Source organism: Chenopodium album, chromosome 9 (assembly GCF_948465745.1).
Source record: "Chenopodium album chromosome 9, dcCheAlbu1.1, whole genome shotgun sequence".
Lineage (NCBI taxonomy): Eukaryota > Viridiplantae > Streptophyta > Magnoliopsida > Caryophyllales > Amaranthaceae > Chenopodium > Chenopodium album.
Window position 1 is genome coordinate 42,184,732 of NC_137842.1, and position 5,739 is coordinate 42,190,470.

At 32.9% G+C, this 5,739-nt stretch overlaps 1 long non-coding RNA gene across 1 annotated transcript; it reads left to right on the top strand.

Annotated features, from left to right (window-relative positions):
• The first annotated feature begins 2,924 nt into the window (after window positions 1–2,924).
• LOC145558526 (uncharacterized) lies at window positions 2,925–4,219 on the top strand. Its single transcript, XR_014092513.1, has 2 exons — window positions 2,925–3,567; window positions 4,021–4,219. It is a non-coding gene; the product is annotated as an uncharacterized LOC145558526 (long non-coding RNA).
• The last annotated feature ends 1,520 nt before the right edge of the window (window positions 4,220–5,739 follow it).

Below are 5,739 nucleotides of genomic sequence, written 5' to 3' on the forward strand. Positions count from 1 at the left end.
AATACATGCAATTTCTCATCGTTTCAATTTTCAAATCTGAAATGTTTTGTTCCCATTTTTGTTGCTTTTTAAGGAAATGGAAAATAAGGGCTTGTACGACCAGAGATCATGAACTCAAAAGCTATAAAGGTTTGATTCTGATTTTCAATTGATTAAAATCCTTAACACCTCAATTAAAATTGCTACATCCTTGAAGTTATTTGATTTGATTTTATTGAGGTTTTAATTTTTATTCTGTTGTGCCAAAGTATATCCAATTAAGTCTTTTTTATTTAAATCCTTCACAAAAATTGAAAAGAATTTCTGTAGTTTTTTTTTTAATCGACGACTTTATGTTGTGTTAAGGTATTGAATCTTGATAATCGCATCAGAGATGGCAAATTTGAAAAGGCATTAAGGGAGGAATCGATGAATAGCGCTCAATTAATGGAGAAGACGATTCCCGTTGATGTAACAACAACGAGAATGTAGAATTGAAAGAAGCCAGTTCGACGGTTGAATCTTTGGTAAAAAACTTATCAACGGTGAATGATGAGAGTAATGGATCTTTCCGATCCTGATTCTTGATTTTGCTTGATTCTTCTTAATCAAGGTTTTTGGTATGGGTTGATGTTGACAATATAATTTCTCAAAAATATTTAGAGTTTGTCAATTCATGGTGTTACTCTTGTTGATTATAATTGCATGAGTTTTTTTTAACGCAGATTTATTAGAGGAAGGCAGAGGAGAAAGCTGTTTATAAATATTCACAAAAAAATCATCTCTTATTTTTTTAAAAAAAAAATTGTATAATCTATCATCAATTTTGTTGTTATGTTGTATTGGTATAGACTATTTCAATAATAGTTGATATTATATCGTTTTTTTTCATTGTTAAATTATCAATAGTTATATTATTTTGTATTTGTATTATAATTCTGACTACTTGAGCTAGAAAATTCAAAATTACCATTTGTTCAAATTAGTTTTAATGTAAAATTTTGATAGTTGTTTCAAAAGAAAAAAAAAATACTTCATTTAGGTTTCTTAACCTGGGAAATTCGCAAATTATCATTATCTAATTATGAAAGAATAGAGAATGGTTAACTAATAAAACCGTTCTGTTTTGTGTAAAAAAAAAACTGTCAAGTTAAGCAACCACTGTCTTTTCCTTCTTCATATTTAGATTTTAGGAAGGGAATATAGAACGGTTATGTCTGTTGACCGTTCTCTATGACAAGGGATAAAAAAACACCTCATTTGCCTGTTCTATAAACTTTATACATTGCTTAGCAGAAGAACGGTCCTAAAGCGTTCTATAAAGCCTATTTTAACAGTTCTCTAAGCTTATTTTTGTAGTAGTGGCATGTCTTAATCCTTGTTTTGACCTCTAGCTCCCAAGATCGTGATCGAGCCACTTCTTCATTTTTCTTTCTCTTCTTTTTGTTTTGTTACAGATTTTGTTTTTATATTTGCATTTTCTCCTCTTAATAACCCTTTGAGTCTATTCCCTTTCTTGATTTTGAGCCACATTACAAGCTTTATGACCTTTCGTTTCCATAACCATTAGTTTTATGAAGCATTTTGGTTTGAGAGTTTGTTTTGTGTTATGATGGTTTGAATGAAAATGAGAAAGCAATATGCTCTTTTAAACCAACCAAGAAAGTAAATTGTATATTTTTTGTGTAATAAAGCAAATGCATTAAAAAAAAAAAAAGTTGTCCATGGTTAAAAAAAAAGGCAAGGACATCAAATAAAAGTTTAGTAAAAAAATTAAAAAAAAAACAAGAAAGAAAAACCAATAAAAATAAGAAAAGAAAAAACAAACAAAAACATTTTAGTTAGTTTCATTATCTTCCCTATTTCAAGCATTTAGGACAATGCTTCGTTCAAGCTTTGGAGGGGGGGGGGGAGCGTTACTAATTCATTTTTGTATATATTTTGTGTTGGTGTTCAGTAAGCTTGGGGGAGATGTCATTATTGGTATTTTTGTTTGATGTTTTATTACTTCTTGAGTTTGTTTTTGAGGTTTATTTGATCCCCCTTTTCCTTCACTTAGGAAATTTCACCAAATTTTTCAAATTTTTATCCCGCCTTGACCCCTAGCCTTATGTTACAACCAATAAAAAAACCATTATAACCTTGAGGGTTGAGTCAACATCGGAGGAGGGAGACCCTTGTAAAGCCTTTGGAGAGAGTGTGCCTGGCTAAGATGTCGGGACTACCTTCTCAAAGTTTTTAATTTTCTTTATCTATTTCGGTTTCTTTGAGGAATCATGAGAAACTAGCTTAAGGGTTGATTTGAAGCTAGTGGAGAGAACGCGGACCGATTGGTTGGGACTAGGATGGATTGAGTCCTCATTAGTTCTCTATGCTTAGCATCTTTTATGTTTCAATCAACCGTTGACATCTTGGAACGTGCATACATTTGTCTATTTAGAAAGGTTTGCATTCATTGGTCCTTGTTCTTATCTCTTGTCCAATTGTGAACTTTGTGTTTTCTTTCTCTTCGTATGTGTCTTTTTCTTTTTTTTTTATTGCCTTGCCTTGGTTTTTGTCTATATTTTTGGGTTACAGTCTTAGGAAACCCTCACGAGATCACACTCGTCCTCTAGGGTAAACTAGGGGTTTAAATGGCTTGTCTTTTGTTGCTAAAATTGACCGTGTTTCCTATGAAAGTGAGTTAGTGTATATTCTTTCTCTTTTTAGTATTTCTAGCTTGAATAAATAATTCTCCTTATCTCGTGTTTCTTGTTAAATTCACTACTACAAAAATGCTCAAAGAGACCCGAAATAAGAGACCCGTTAATTAAATAATCGGTCTCTTTGTTTCAAGAGACCCAATGTCGCAAATAACCGGTCCCTTTAATATTGTGTTAAGAGGTGAAAATTTAAGAGAGACCATTTACCGTAGATAACAGGTCTCTCGTAGTTTTTTTTAATTTGAAATTTAACAGGGGAGAGACCTAACAGCAACTTAACCGGACTCTCTTAAGTTTTTCTATTTGAAAATTAAAAAGGGAGTGTGACCTATATGGAACTTAATTGGTCTCTCTTAGTTTTTTTTTTTTTTTTTTTTTTGAAATTAAAAAAGGGAGAGACACGTATACAAGTTAACCGATCTCCTTTAATCATAAAAATAAATATATGAAACCCTAACACTTCACTTTCAATCCGCCTCCAGCATTCCATCTCCTTCCTTTACCTTTCATTCTCTCTCCTCCCTTTCCTCTTAATTTTATTTCCTCTCCTTCACCTTTGAATTCCCCTGTTCGGAGCCTCGAAATCATTTGAGAGATGTGTGGTTAAAGGGGAATAACGTTTTTATTTTGCGATGAATCTCCATGTTGTTACAGTGATTTATTGAAGTTTGAGAGGTTTGATGATGAAGTGATTCAAGTTCTCGAACAAGACATTTAAGTTATGGATGTTTCGAAAGGAGTTTTATGGGTTTATGTAGTAATATGATACTCATTTTATGTTGGGTCATCATGACAAATCAATCGATTGTTATAAATTAAGATGGGTTGAAAATCTAGATTCAAATTATTGGGGATCTGATCCCAAATTTGCCGGAACTACTTGAAGGTCTCTTCTTCTTGGATTTTTTTTAATTGATTATTATTTATGTATTTTTGTTTTAGTTTCATCTTTTGTTGTGGTTTCAAGGTCTGTTGATTTTTGATCTGTTTGATGTATTTTGCACTATAGTTTTTGCGGTTAGACTTTTTGGGTTGTGCGGTATTATCATTGTTATCATCATTTTCATTGGCACAACATACGTGTTCATGAACTGTAGACTTGTAGTTGTGGATCCCCTTCTAATTTACATGGATGGAAATATATTAGATTTGTTTTAGCAAATTCCATGTTCATCATTCGTTTAATTGCTACCATGAATTTACAGATTTTTGTTTTTGGATGAGTTGATCTTTTATTTTATTAGTTCATTTTTCAGTTAATTTTTCTAAACGAATGTTTAATTTTATGGTTATTCTCAATTATTATGATTGATTCATTGTGTGCCTTTTGCTTTGACAGATTTTCTTGTTTTCACACAAGAATCTCAAAACAAAGGAGAGAGGAAGAAATTGGAGTACTCAAGTTACATGTTTGATATAGTTATACGCATAGATTACAATAATTCATTTATATATTTTTACTAGAATTTAATTAAAGTTTGTTAAAATTCTTTGTATCATAGTACAAACATTAATGTGGCAATGTTATTCTCTTTTAATTTTATCGATTTAATTATAGCATAAATCAAATTAAATTAGCAATAATTTTTTTTTAATTTTAAATGCGCCCAAATAGACATGTTAAGTGAAATAGGAGGTCTCAGTTTACCAAAAAAAAAGACTGCCTAACCTTAATAGGCAGTCTCTATTTTTCCTAAAACAGAGACTATCTATCTTAGATAGGCGGTCTCAGTTTTCTCAATATGGAGACCGCCTTAAATAAAGCAGTCTCTTTGCCAAAGAGACCACTTAGCTAGAGATCGCCTCTAAATGTAGTCTCTTTGGCTAATTTGGACGGGTCTCTTTGGCCATTTTTGTAGTAGTGTTTTCTCGAGGACGAGCAAAAGATTAGCTCGGGGAGTTTGATAAGTTACTTATATGTCACTTTTAAGGTATTTTTATGCTTATTTTTGGGTTTAGTTTCTAAATAATTTCCCCAATTTCACGCTTTATTTCTCTCTTTTTCTTATATTTCTTATTTGATCTTTATTTTGTGTATTTTGTGTATTTTTAGTAGTTTTTAGTTTATTTTCATAATTTATTTTATATTTGTTACTTTATATAATGTTCTTAGTCTAGGTTCTTGTTAATATTTTTCTTTTCGTTTTCCTCCTTTTATTTTCTTTTATTTTTATGTTTGTTTTCTTTACTTTATTTAATATCATTTAATTTTATTATTTATTTTAATTTTAATATTTTATTTAACTTTTATTTTATCCTTATTCTATATAATTTTATTTTTATTTTTATTTTTATTTTATATGTCTATCTACCCTCGTGATTGTTTTTTGTTGTAGGTGTGTTCGGGCTAATGCTCGGTTTTCATGTTCAAATCAAGTTTGGTGTTTCGGGATTGAGTCATATGTGTCAAATTTCACAATTCAATACCTTCCAAGCCATCATATTTGCTGCCACTTAAACCGTCCCCCCACACTTAACTATCTACACCACCCAAAACAACACAAACCAACATCACAACACTTCCCCTGCTCACGCAAACTAGCCCAAGCAACTCCCTTCTCACCCATCACCACCAGCCAATTCCCTGCTAACTGCTCCAATACACCAAGCTGTCACCTTAATTACCGCCACACACCACCAGCCACAACAACCCAACAATGACAGGAAACCCCACAAACTAGCCGCAACTCCCCTGTTTCAACCAGCCACCACCAGTCTCCGCACCTATAGCCGCAACATCAACCACCACCCAATCCCAGCCATACTTCACCTCTATCCCACCGCAACCAACACATCATCCCTTAATCATATCTCTTGACACCTACACACCACCAGTTCATAGACCTAACATTTCTAGTCACCACTCTTCATCAATTCCCAAACCGAGCAACCATAGTCAAAACTCACTTCAGCCCCAATTCGATTAGAATTGACCGCTGACGCGTCCTCTTCAGCCACAGGCATGGATTTGTCCTTCCACCCTTTATCTAAAATTCAGTAAATGCCGAGGAGACGCCTGGGAGATGGCGCGGCTCAGACCACCGCGGGCGCGGCCTAG